We start from the raw sequence: 14,349 nt of genomic DNA on the forward strand, positions 1-14,349 counted from the left end.
GAAGGATAGCTTCATACCTCCTGCAGGTTTCATGTGTGGTGGGATGAGTAGTGCTCTATCACTGTTCTCCTGCTAATTGTGGGTAGTGAGGCTGGTCTGGTACTCTCTGATTCCTCTGGACATGGCAGTTTCTGTTAATCCCATCATACGTCAGGCTGTTAGAGAGTTGCTGTGCTACAATAGATGGCATCAGCTTTCAATCTCTCCAGTTACTGATTATGAGGCAGTTCTGAAAGGCTATGAGTGACATATGCTAAAGATGACTTCTTCACACATACCAAGAATTTATTGCGTAGGAGTCTTGTGAAAGTAATGAACAGAACAAGCACTCATTCCAGATATTTTTCTGTATTTTTGACATTATATTTTCTGCATTTTTCTGAAATTAACAGCTGGAGACTGCAGATTTAACCATTACTCAGTGGTTCATCATCATGACAAGTGTCTGAATTCAACAAAATTGACTTAAGGAGAAGTGTTGAAGTGAGTTGCACAACAGAATTTGACTTAGAAGCCTGTCTATCTAGAGCCTAAATTATAAAAAAGAGATTTCAGTACTGAAACATCTTTTTTATCTAAAAGTTCTGAAAGTTTAAACTTGAAGAACTGTGCATACTGAAATGGAGATTAGGAAAAAGATGGAGGAAAAAATGCACTGAATAGGGGAAGAGAATATTTTAGTTCACTGCATCTATGAAAATGCAATTGAAATCATTGCAAAGAATGATTTAAAGTCAACTTCCACTGAAACAAACCAGGAGAATGCTTGTGAGCATCACTCACTTGGTGCTGTAGCTGTGCCCTCCAGCTCTGTAGTTTCACATCTGCCAGCCCAGTGGAACATCTGCTTTGCTGTGTCTCAGCCCAACTGCTTCGCCCGAAGTGGCAAATTTGTGACTCCTTTCTCCCTCTCTTCACTTCTTGCCAATACATTAGCTGTGGTCATCTTTTCTTCTTCCCTGTGATTTTGTATACATTTAAATTAGACAAAGGTGGGTGATTCAAGTCTCACCGATTGTGCGGAAACATTTGCTGGCACAGTTGGCACACTGTGGGATATTTTAAGGGTGCATGGAGGAGGTAGTGTTTTGGGTTTTTTTGTTTAACTTTGCTTGGAATTTTTTCACTCAGCTGATTTGACTTGACATGTTTACAATACCTTCAACAATACCACCCCCCAATCAGTCTCACTGGATGTTTGCCAGTTCATGAAAAACAAGTGTGTGACACTACAGAGGTTTTGCTGTAATCTTGAAGACCAAATGGTTCTCTCAGCAGCAAAGCTTAAACATGCTTCAGAGGCTTTGTTTCTCATTGGACATGTATTAGTTCGATTAGAAAATGGAAGTTCCGAACAGGTTTTCAGGTTGCTGGGTTATTTCTAGGTTTAAAGTGATAGTCTGTCCTCAGTATCTGCATTAAGTTGGCTGATGTTGTCTATACTCACACAACGCAAAAACTTACTATCTCCTGAGATATTTATCCCTTTTTAAGTAGAACTGAAATAGCCAAGAACGTCAAAAAGTTTTTGGAAAGGAGAAACAGACAATGAAATTGTGTAAGAAAGACACATTGCCCAAGGAAACCAGGCTAAAGATACCTTTTATGTATTTTCTGTTGCTTTGGTTTAGGTCTGGCTTACCTATCAACCCAATTTCATTCTGAATTGAGGTCAGACTTATCTGAAAGGCTCACAAACATTTTCAACAAGCCTAGGATGAACTCTTCAAATATATAACTATCAGAATTTCAGGAGCTTCTGCTCCAATTCTGTTTTGCTGTGAATATCGTGCACAGCTCTCTTGATAATACGTGCTGTTTGTTGTGGATATGCTTTTAAGTGTGGTCTGCAATTGTTTGAGTGCCACAAATCTGCTTCTACTGAAATGCAGCACTATTGCCTCAAAGCATTTCAGTGTGCACTTCTAAAATTCAGTAGGCTTACTGAGACCCTGGCGTCAACCACTACATCCATGGGGGAGGTTTCAAAGTCGTTGAGCATCTGCTCTTTTTTTTTCTGAGTGTTTTTCAGTTTGTCATCAAATTTTTCTGATGGACAATAATCTACGGATAATCTACCTTGCTGATTCAAGAACTTAAACCTCCTATTTTTAAAATTACTTAAGAGTAACTAGAGTAATTACTTAGAGTCTCACTATATCTAGAAAGTGATTGAGAAAGGTGAATTAAATTGATATAAAGGAATATAACTTGACTATATTTATAAGCCAGAACAAAATAAACCCAAAGATTTGTTTTCTCTCTTACAGATTTGAGTCCTATGAATTAATTTTTTTGCCTTCCCAAATGCCTACCACAACTAACAGCACAGTTTATTTTGCCTCTCTCTTTTCTTTAAGGAGAATAAAATAGACCCCAAAAGTCACCAAAGCCAATATCAATGTGTTTTAGCCCTTTCCTCTGTCTCACCCCCTGCAGTTCTATGTTGGTGGAAATAATTCCTTTTTTTGATCACCCTGGGAAACAGCTTGGTTCTAATCCAGCCAGCTGGCTATTTATACATACGTAAGCATGAAAGTTACATTTGTGATCATTTGTTTATCTGCTCATGTAAATGTGTATGGAAAAATAAGCAAGCAAAAATTAGTGTCATTAAATTTAATGTGCTGACCTCCTACTTGTCTGTATAAGTGTGATGCAAAAGGAAGAATGCTCAGTTGGCTTATATAATGGTGCAGACCGCAAAGAGGAGATAATTAGTGCAACCTTAGGGAATTATTGTCTGGTAAAAATGTGTGGATGTTTTGAATACAAACTTGCCTGAGTATAAGACGAACTTGTCTAGCAAGCACTTGTGTGTGAAAATCTGAAATTAGCAGGGTAAGTCAAGAATGTTCCATACAAACTGAAATAGGTGAAGGTGGATATTTATCTGACAGTAATGTGCCCCAAATGGATCTTTTTCCCTTCTGCTTTTCTAAAAGCCAGGGAGGTTTATGATACAGAAAATTATAAGAGGACTTTAACAGGCAGAAAGGATGAAGACAGACTTTCTTTACCCCTCTCAAGTAAAAAATTGCTTTGGATGCTTGCATGCAATTTCCCTGATACAAAGACTTACAGAATACCCACAGGTCATCTCCCTCAAACTAGTTCCAGACGTGCAGAAAAGGAGAGTGCTTTCACTGATGCTACCTGCTTATTCCAAGCGTCATGCTTAGTTAAATGCATTATGGCGCTTCTCTGGGCTTGTCAGGTACCTTTAGCAGGAAAGGGAGAAAGACAGTGACATTTTGCCATATCCACAGCTGAAGTTTGGTGGTTCCACTGGTTGCAAATACACTTTTTGTGCCTGCTGTGACCGGGTAACCTGTCTGAACATACTGCAGCTGATCTTTTGTCATGGAACATTTTGAAGTGCTTTATTTATTTGAGATAGCTCAGAAAATCATCTAGAAAGCTTAAAGCTGGTTTCAAAAGACATCAACTCACTCTTTAATGAGAGGTAGTCTTGAAAATTGCCTGCCTAACTCAGGCCATTGAAATAAAAGGGTGAGGCATTGAATGGGATATTGCTGCAGGGTAGGACACTTGTAATCGTGGGGAAACAGTGATGTCTTGGCACTACTCAGTCTTGCTCGGAGGCAGGACTTGCCAACTCAAGCCCAGCATCATGCTGAGGTAGCCCTGCTGTGCTGTAGTCCCCAGATGGCATCTCTGAACAGTACTGCCCAGCGCATATTATGTGGGTGTACCATTGTGGCTGGAACTACCTCGCAAGTCTGACCACTATATCCCATTTTGTGATGTGGATATGCTCCATAACTGTAACATCTTGTGTCTGCCTCTTAAAAATGCTACTCCTTGAAGCAGCTTCCTTCTGAGTCAAATTCTAGTTGGCAGTACCCATTTTAAATATTTACTGGGAGCTTATGATCTACTTTTCGTATCTTATCACTTACACTTCACCACTATCATAAAAGTATGTTTTCGTTTTGCAACATTGAAAAAAAGTCTATAAAACTGTTCAGTATTGCCATTTTTATCACCCTGTCCAGTTTTATGAGAACAGTGCAATTCCAAATCTTTCCATTTATCTTCCAGACTTCTTCATGTTTCAGTAATTAAATTAAGAGTTTATAAATCCAGCTGGCTTTACAAGACAAAGCCAAGATTTTCATAGCAACATAGTGAAAATCACATTTAAGTATGAGATCAACCCCAAAATATTCTGCTTCAAGTATTAATAAGTGTTAGTTCTGTGCATTTAGTCATGTGATTCATCATCAGCCTTACACTGTTTTGAAGGGGTCATGTCTTCCAGCAATACAAACCACATACCAAACTCTATCTTGATACATTAATTAGTATGCAATTCAGACATCTTCCTAAGGACACTTTTGGTTAACATTTCAGTGACTGGATTTGAAGTGAATCTGACTCTTGTCCTCACAAGTTCTGAAACAAGGAAAAACTAAAATTGCCTCTAATGCAACTATTCTCTTTAATGGTCCTCAGAAATAAAGAAGTGCTAGTAACCCAGCTTACAAAAGTAAAGTTGAGGGACAGGAAAAGTAAAGGATCAGTGAGAAAAATATTCAATTCTCTGTTATGGTGCTGCTTCCAGGATGCTATGGGGTCATTAAAAGTTGTTATCTAGTACAGAGTACCAAGTACTGTGCAACAGAAGCCAGCAGGAGAAAGATCCTTGCGGAACCAGTCAAGAAACTCATGTGAAAAGTGCCAGATTTTGTGAGGATTTTCCTGCACAGACCAGCAGTGAAACAGATCTGCATCCTGCTGAGGACAGCTTGGGGAGCAAGGTGAGAGTGTTGACAATGGCAGAGAAAAAGATGGAATATCCTCCTGCTGCTAATCACACTGGTCTTTTGGAGAGAAAACATGATTTTTATGAGGTGGTGATATTAACTGTACAAAAGTATTGCTGAATTTCTGTAGAGGACAGTGGTAGTCAGTCTATTCCAGCAAGCGGGTCTCAATCTCCATCTGATGAGAAGGCCTCCGTCACTACTCTCTAATGGGACAATACTATACGGAATCGGCCACTAGCTGCCTAGGGAGAGGCACCACAGTAACATGCCCATTGTGACAGACGGTAGGGAAGATCTCTGAAGGTATGTCTGGTTCTATGTCAATCTGCTGAACCTTCTCATGAAACTAACAGCCCATTGCCACGTGACTTACAGAAAACAAAGGGTTTAGAGTTGTAACTTGTTGGGGAACTTGTCTGTGATGAGTTCTAAGAGCTCTTTCCTCAAACAGAAGGAGCATGATATTAATTTCCTTGGAGAATAATCTAATCATTAGCCTAGATGTAAAATGCTCATTAATTTTTATATTATAATTATTATTATTATTGAAGTGCAATGAGGTGCACATTCATATTCAAGGAATTTCATGCTACTTTATACATTTGTAATGCAAACCATTGCCCACCTGACTGCCACGATGCAAAGTAAAGCTGCAGCAGTTTTAACGAATGAATCCATCACACACTTTCAAAATAATTTTTATAATGGTAATAAATCCTAGAATTGCCATTGTTGTCCCTAGGAAAATTAAAGTTAACAGGAAACTAAAATGAAAACCCCAGACCCACTAAGAAACCAACAAATTTGAGGCAAAGCTTTGGAAATAGTTAACTGTTGCTTTAATTAAATTTAATTTAATTCTTGTATTCTCTGACCTAGTATTGTGGTTCAGCTTGGCGCCAGCTCTTGGAGCAATTCAATTCAAGACAATCACAGCATGAGATCATATTTTTGTCTTCCTGGGCATGGGTTGGAAGTGAAAGAAAATCCAGTTTTGCCAAGGTAAATTAAGTTTCTCTCCTTCTTATTGCCACTTTTGCTTAGGCAAGAAATAGGATTTGCATTTTGTTAATTGTTTATGGATGAGAGGTATAAAAAGATTTTAATTTAACACAGAATCTAATTTTGGATGGAACTTATCCCTTCTCTCATCAAGATTAATGTGAAGTTTTAGAGTATTTGTAAGGATTAGCACTGACTTGGGGGAGAGAAGTGATTCTGGGGTGACCAGAGCTCCTGTTACCGCAGAGGTTACCCACAAGTTATGCGAAGATTCACCGACTGTGGTTTTTGCAGTAACACTACTGGGGCAAAAGTCTAGGAAATATTTGCATATTGGCTGCAAATTCTTCTGGCTCAGCTGGCTGCAATATATCACACATGAAAGGATTTTACACTGCAGTATAGAAAAATGTGCACCTTGCAATATAGCCTTCAGAGCCATCTTCTGGGGAAAAAATGGCCATTTGCCAGTGTAGTAAATTATATTTTATAAAAAAGAAAAAAGCAGCAGCAGCAAGCAAAACCATGATGACTTCTTAAAAAAATTTGAAACACAAGAATGCAAGATGAGATTTTACAGTGTGCATTTTGAGTCAGAAGCAAAGATCTCTGTGAAAGTAATTTATTAGTTCTAAATCACCTGGGAACTTCTGAAAATATCCATAGGAAATTGCAAATTCTTTAATTATCTACCAGGGGATATTTGGAAGAGGGTGAAGCTGATACTTTTTATACACCCACCCACACACATACACCCATATACACAAGCCCTGTTTTGATTTGCAACAAATCCTAAGAAATTAGCAAAAAAGCTAGAATAAGCAGAATTACCCAGAGAGTTTGCGTTCAGTTCTGACATCAACAAATGCTTTTGTTAGGCTGGACCCAAATTTCTGTTCTTTGTACTTACCCTAAATAAAGCCTCTGTTTGGGAAACAACAAAACCAGCAAACATTGCCTTGATATAGGTGGCTGTTTTATTTTTTGCTCCTAGCTCTGTGTATCCTTGCTTATTTTCTGTCTTAAATTTCAGTGGCTTTTAAGTATAGCTGAATAAGCTTTCACCACTACCGTCAGACCTGGGGAACCACTGGAGTCCATCACATGTACAAGTTTGTCATGACTCACCTGAGATGGGTATGGTGAACATATATGCAACTTTTGCATTAATGAGCTAATGTTGTAAGGTTGTTCTTTGATGTTATTCATGCAATGAATACTTGAAACTCCTGTTCTCATGCTTTAGGCAACTTACTATCAGTTGACAATACATTCCTTGTGTCTTGATAGTGAAAGAAGTTTTATGTGGTAAAAATTGCAGTAATTGTCTGAGCGCATAGGTTTAGAGATGGCATTACCTGGTTTAACTAGTACCTTTATCAACAAATCATCCCATGAAAGCTGGCAGGACGACTCAAGTCCTAGGAGATTACTAAACAGAATTTAAAATTGCCTCTTCTAGCTCATGCAAGATGTATGCACATATGTTAAATTCCACTGGTTTCCTGGTATTGTCTATGGAAAGTTTTGATTTCCTGGTGTTTCTTGGTACCTTTATGACCATTTCTCTGCCTTTTTAGACAAAGAGTCTTAATGAATGCTACACTTACGTAAAAATGACCATGAAAAATCCAGAAGACCAAATTTGTTATGGCATGGATATTACGGCAAGTGTTTTGTTATTGTTGTGCCGACATATTTCTCTTCTGAGATTGAAAGGTGAGTATTTCAGTATGATACTCTTCCAGGAGTGCTGAGCTGCACTGAGATGAGCATGTTCCTGTCCCTAGCTTTGAAACTATTTCAGAATCAGTAAGCGCCATTATGTTATAGTTAATAACAGAAAAGAATGCCTTTCACCTCCAAAAGCAATTTACAGCTTACAATAAACTGGCGCATAAACTCCTCAGAAAGATCACTTTGTGCATTAGCTTCTTCTGCACCTTATGAATCTATTTAGCCATGAGAGTCAAAATGTGTTGCTGAGCGGACATTGGAGCCGGCTGTTCTTTTATCAAACTTCCCACATAATACAGTGACTGGTAGAATAGCTCCTTAATACAGGAGCAGTATACCAAAAATACAAGTTATGCACACTGTGATTTTGAGTGAAAGCTTTGATTTTTGTTACTATCTGATAATACAAGAATAGCATGTGAGGGGTAGTTCTGCATTTTGCTGGTATTAACATTGGAGCCAGACTTAAGCTTTAACACCAAGGCCAGCTGTTACCTGTTTCCCTACAGCTTTAACCTTAGTGATTTTGTACATGTTTAGGGAATACTGGTTTTTATTGATGTGAATCACCTTAATTTATTTAATTCTCTGGCTCATTTCTTAACACATAAGATGCACATGCAAGAGTCAGACGTCAGTTACCATAAATCAGTGTCCTTAATGCAATGATTATATTGGCCAGGGCTGGGCAAGCAAGGTTGTTTTCTGCATCTGGGTTTCATAACTAGACCTTTTAAGTATTTGGAGTTTATTGTTCACTCACTTCATAGGAGATCAATGAAAGCATCAGAGTAATTTAAAAGATTACCTACAAAATAATGCAATTATTGCTTTGGAAATACATGTACATTGTTGTTCTAATAGGATTTCTGTAAGAATCCAAAAGCAAAGACTGGGATTTTGAGTAGGGGACATGGGTTTGTTTGAAGCCTTTTTTTTTTTTCTTATATTGCATCAAGTTCAGAATAGGTGTTCAGGGGTTGGTAATGCAGGATTTTGAAGAGCTAATAACAATATAAAGACTAGAAAACAATTATACACTTCTAATGCACATTAGAAAAAGTAAAAATAATAAAGGTATTCATTTATGAATGCAGTATAACCTGCCAGTTTTCTGATCCTTATCACAGCTGCACTGTGCACTTTGTTTTCTCTGCCACCTCTGTAAGCGAAGTAGGCTTTCATTTCTGGAGATGATCTTGAGTGTGCTCTCATTTGGGAACTTTTTCCATTTTAATGTGACTGCAGGCAACTTTGAAAGTCTGCTCCCTGTTGAAATCCATGGCAACACTCTCTCTGTGACTGAAACTGTCTATTGTGACAGGCTTGCACTGCCTCCTTACCATTCTGCTGTTACTGACATTGTTACTTCAGATCATTTATTGTTATGCCCCTTCCATATGTTTATGATGACATATGTTTGTGATGAGTTCCCATTCCTTTGTTTTGCCCAACACTGGTACAAGTGGCATGTCACTAGCAGCGTTACAATATATTTACACCTTTGTTTCAACATCTTTTTCTCCTCTATTCCTCCTCAAATCTTCCTGGGCTCCTTTCAGGCCCTTAAAGTTATTTCTGCAGTCATAGCATCTTCATAGGCGTGGGAGTGTTGGGAGGCAGCAGCAGAAGCAGGCAGTGGAGTCCAGGCCTATCGGCACTGACCAGCCCCCACAGCTATAGCTCAGCTAGCCTGGCCTAAACGTAAAATCTTTCTATGAACTGCCTTTTGTTTCACATTTTCTTCTTCCTTTACCATTTCCATTCTTATGTCACCTACCCTTTAATGTTCCTTTGCTTCCTGCTCGCTTTTGCACTAATAAGTGGGGCACAGTTCTAGGGAATTTCTGTCTCCCCACCATCAGATTGTTTTGGTTGTAATGCTGCTGAAAAGCATACGCTTTATTTCAATCTGAACAAAGGGAATGTCGCAAAACTTGTAACTTGAAACACATCAACTTTAATTTTGTCCTTAAAGTGAAGAAGGGAATATTTGCATGATTAAAGGCTAATTTTTTTTCACAGCAAGCTTCATTAAAACAAAGGCCATACGTAAAGAACTAAACATTTTCCCAGTACTCTTGGTTGAATTCTTTGCTCTTCAAAAGTACTATAGCTGGAATATCAGCTCTTCTGACTTCCTGTATTTTTCAGTTGCCCTCCTAGGTCAGAGACTAGCTGTTGTCATTCAAAGCTCACAGAAATTTGTGAAAAAAGTCAGCGTTGCCACCTTCTTCCTCACTAGGGTATGGGTAGTTCTCTTTCTCTGCACACAGCCACTGAAGCTTATACTTCTGGATGAAAACAGGCATTGAAACAGATGGAGTACAGTACTCTGCATCTTATGCTCATAGTATAAAAAAATGGATCAACAACTTTGTTATTGATATCAGATTTCCACTTTCTGTAAGTAATTTGGTTGATATCCAACAGGCACAGTTTCTTTTTCCTTATGTTTATTGCCCACAGGTCAAATTCAAATAAAGTCTGTCTTTAATTCCTCTGTGGGCTGAGAGCTGCCAGGTGACATGCTATAGAGATGGCTCTCCAAAGGACGGCTTTTCCAGAGTGAAAAACAGGCTTATTTCTTGCAACTGTTACATGAGGGGTCAGCTGTGCAGGTTAGGTTTGGGAAAGGAGCATGCATTTTCTTCTTGATGAATTTTTATATAGCATAGTACTCTGGGTAAGCAATAACTCACAGCTAGCAGGTAGCTCTGACTGCCAAGGCTGGATTTGATCACAACTAGCATGAGAGCATCAATTCACCGAAATTCTACATCCGCAGAAACGAGGAGTCAGGGCCTCATTATCACAGGGCACACGGTACCAGCAGCTCCCCTCTCAAATGCCTGCCTGACAGTTCCTTGGCTTTGATTTTGTCTGTACAGAGCACACGATGGAAATGGCAGAGCACGGGGGACAACATGTGAGCATTAATAGGCATTTGCTATAGCTTTGTGGTTCTGGACACCTGTTCTGTAATTGAAAAACTTGTCTTACTGTAAAAATACACCCTAACAGTAACCTGGATCTTTTCAGCAAGCACAGCTTGAAAAGAAAAATTAATTTCCTTAAGGAGGTTTGTATGTGTCTTTTTTTTTAATAGAGCTATATTAAACAGCCTTTTTAAAGCTACATTGAGAGGTAGGCATAAATTTAGAATCGCTGTCATGTGCTTTCAGAAATAAAAGGGTTGGGCTTTTTACTTTCTTAAGCATTCTGCTGTGCATTAAGAATGATGATTTAGTATTCTCTTGAGAAGACAAGGCTAAGGTGATACTTGTTGAAAAGCAGAAACCCTAAGGAAATTAACAGGAATAATACAGCAGCTCTTAGAGACACCTCCAGGGAATCTTTTGAATTTCTGATCCAGACTAAATAATGATATCGTGCTACCATAGGGCACATCATCTTTACACAGGCGAACAGTTGTTGTCTCACAGAAGAAATCCTATGGTCTTGCAGAAATTTATCATTTCTGCTTTAATTTCAATAATGTTGAAAAAAACTTTTAAAATTCCTTCCCGGTTAAACAAAGCCATCCCGCAGCAGAAGCCAGTATTCCTGGGGGAAAGGGGACATGGGGTGGGCTTTTTGAGGTTTTGCTCATTACAGTACATATCTTTAGGAGAAAAAGTATTTTGGGAAACGAGAAAATCAGATGGACCCTGTTAGGAGAGGAAAAATACTTGACATATGTGTTGGACAAGCTGAGCTACCAACTTGCTGAGTTAACAGCTGTTACCTATTAACTTCAGGGGGGGGCGGGGGGTGGGGGGAGGTGAGGGGAAAACACCCAAACAGGTGCTTATTTAAATCGAGTATAAGCTGTTTGACAGCAGGGAGGAAATAACTTTACCCCAGCCCTAGGACTGTGGTAATTACACTGTTCTAAACCAAGACGTTTTGGGAACACAGATCACCCCTCGGATAGCTTTGGCCATTAATTGCTGTGGTATTTCTAGCACATAACCTCACTCCAAATAATTTTTTCATGACACTTCTGGGTCCACCTGCCTGTTTTCAGGCAAAAGCTTCAAAAACAGGCAGGTAGGAGCTGAATTAGCACCATCACATCTCAGCAATTAAACTCCAGCATTATCACCATGTCTAGACACTGGGCACTCTAAGGGCACCTCAGCACAATAAGCAGCTTCATCTCCGCCGCAGTGAACACATTTTTACCTATTAAGCAGTATTAAAATTTTGCTCTCATTCCTTTTGGGATCTGCATCAGAAATCTGTTTGGTTTCCTTGTCGAGGAAGGCTTTTTAGTTATTTGCCAGCTTGGGGTGTTTTTTTTTGCAAGCATTGGATGAAAACTCTTCCCATCTCCTTTATCAGAAATATTGGCAAGGATTAGTAAATTCTCCTCAGATTCCTCGAGCTTTCTTTTATATGAGGTTAGTTAGGACTTCATTACAAAACTAATGATCAAGACATAAGCTGTCTATCTTTCCTGTTCTTGAATCCAGGAACATCTAAAGAAGGTGGCAAATGTAACAGGGAAGGGGAAATCACACTGGTTAAGCTGATGCATTTAATGAATGAAACTTGCCAGGTAGCTTAGCGTTGAAACATTTGCTGACAGACAGAAAGACAAGAAAAATCTCAAAGTATAAAACACTTTTGTCAAAAAGATGAAGACAACAAGGTTCACTTCTCTGTCTGCTGCTGAAGGTGACAGGAAAGCGGGGAAAGCTATTGAGCCAGGTACTGGAGGGAAGAGCTGACACTATTTACTCCACATGCAGTTATCCTTTTGCACCTGACTTTGTTTTAGGTGGAAACATGCAGTTCTCTGAAATGGATAACATAAAACTGTTTCAACTGCTTACTAGGCATTTTTAAAGCTCATTTGCACTGTCCACAAAGTTCAGAGAAAAAAACTTCAGCTATGGGGTAACCAAATGGCCTTTCTACACAGGATAGGATAATGTAAGTCATCATCAGGGATGTGTTGATATACTGGTTATGGCTCCCACATCCAGATCATCTTTCAGTTGAGAGGTATTGGCCAACTGTGTAGGTCACTCCAGCACGGTAGCATTTAAGGGCAATCTGCTGGGTTGTTCATTATCCACAGGTGGAAGGAATTGGTGGTTGCACCAATTTTTGTTTATCAAATCTTGAGACTGTAACAGCCTGAGAATAGGTATTTTTACATCTACAACCGTATTTAATGAAGATGGCCTTTCAACTATCCTTTTCTGTTTCACATCAAACTCTTCTCCCCTGCAAACACTATCTGCCTTGTAGTTATCAAGCCGTGATTAAACTCAAGTACACTTTTACTTGAAAATTTGTAATAGTAGTACATCTTCAGCCCATCAGAGCTGAAGATTAAACTGTGGTTTGACCTGGTTAAGTGTTCTGTGTCAACAGAATCAACAAGTTTGTGTGTTACAGCTCCTGTGAGAGTCTGTAGAAGTTGCATGTCTAGCATCTTTAGAGATAAGCCTGTTAATGACTAGATGTACACTACATCCAAGTATTTTAATTCTAAAAATCTTGCTCAGCAGCTCTGGGAGTTACCAGGGATGCCTCCTCCCCTAGGAGGAAACTTGTCCTTCCTACAAGTTTCCATTTCACCAGTTGCATCCAATAGAAACATCATGAGCTAACAGACGAAATTAAGTCTCTGCATACTGCATCTTTCCACTGCTCAGATTTGGACTCTGATAAGAACTTACTCATTTGCAATTTAAAGGGAAATTGCTGCAAACAATTCAGGAAGCTGCTCTGCAGCTTAACAATGTGGAAGGGTGTTGGGGACTGCAGCAGACAATCTCACATTGTATTAATTTATAGCTGGTAAGAGATTAGGAAAAAGGATGCAGGAGGAACATTTGATGTTGAGAGAAACAGAATAATCATAGTCAGCAAATAGAACTTAAAGTGGGTGAAGTGAAAATGTCAGGTATGCATTATATGAAACAGGTCATCACGTACAGAATTACATAGTGATTCTACACAGCAGGCCCTTTAGGCTTTGCGAGTGGGCTGAATTCCTCCTCCCCCAGGTGAAAACTGAAATCTACACTTCGGATTTGTCACGGTTTAAAGCTGGGCCAGCTATTAAACCTGTGGCAGATGCTCTCTGTTAACCCTTTCCCCCCCAAAAAAAGGAAAGGGAAAGGGAAAAGGGAGAGAGGCTTCCGGGTTGGAAAGTTAAAACAGTTTTAATAAACTATAATAATGAAAAAAGAGTATAATAACAATAATAGAAATAATCAAATATATACAAATATATATATACAAAACCAAGATTGAGCTCCCCTGAAGTCAGCCACGTCACCACCGGCACTGCAGGGCAGGCTCCGGGAAGGCCCAGGCTGGGCCTAGCGACGGTCGAGAGCTGGATTCAGGGATGCACGGATCGGGATCGGGGGCAGCAGGAAAACAGACGGAGTCTTCCTTGGACACCGGCCATAGCAGAAAGAGACCGAGACCCTCGTGATCCCCCCCCTTTATACCGAGAATGACGTCTGTGGGATGGAATACCCTCGTTGGTCAATTTTGGGTCACCTGCCCTGTCTGCTCCCCGCTGCAGCTGCAACCCCCCTTCGGCTCTTCACTTGTAAGCAGTGAGGAATTCAGCAGTGACCTTGGTTTCTCTAAGACTAAGTACAGCAAGAGCCTTACTGCACAACATCCCTACCGGTGCCTCAGCGATAACTACAAACTTCGGGCGTTATCAGTCCTGGAGGCAGACACTGTCTGCAAAAACATGCAGTTAGTTTCAGAAAGTGCAGTTACTTAGAGGAGACTTAGCTGAAAGCAAAAATCACTGAAAGGAAAATCGGCCTGGTTT

The sequence above is a fragment of the Nyctibius grandis genome, chromosome 6, assembly GCF_013368605.1.
Source record: "Nyctibius grandis isolate bNycGra1 chromosome 6, bNycGra1.pri, whole genome shotgun sequence".
NCBI lineage: Eukaryota > Metazoa > Chordata > Aves > Nyctibiiformes > Nyctibiidae > Nyctibius > Nyctibius grandis.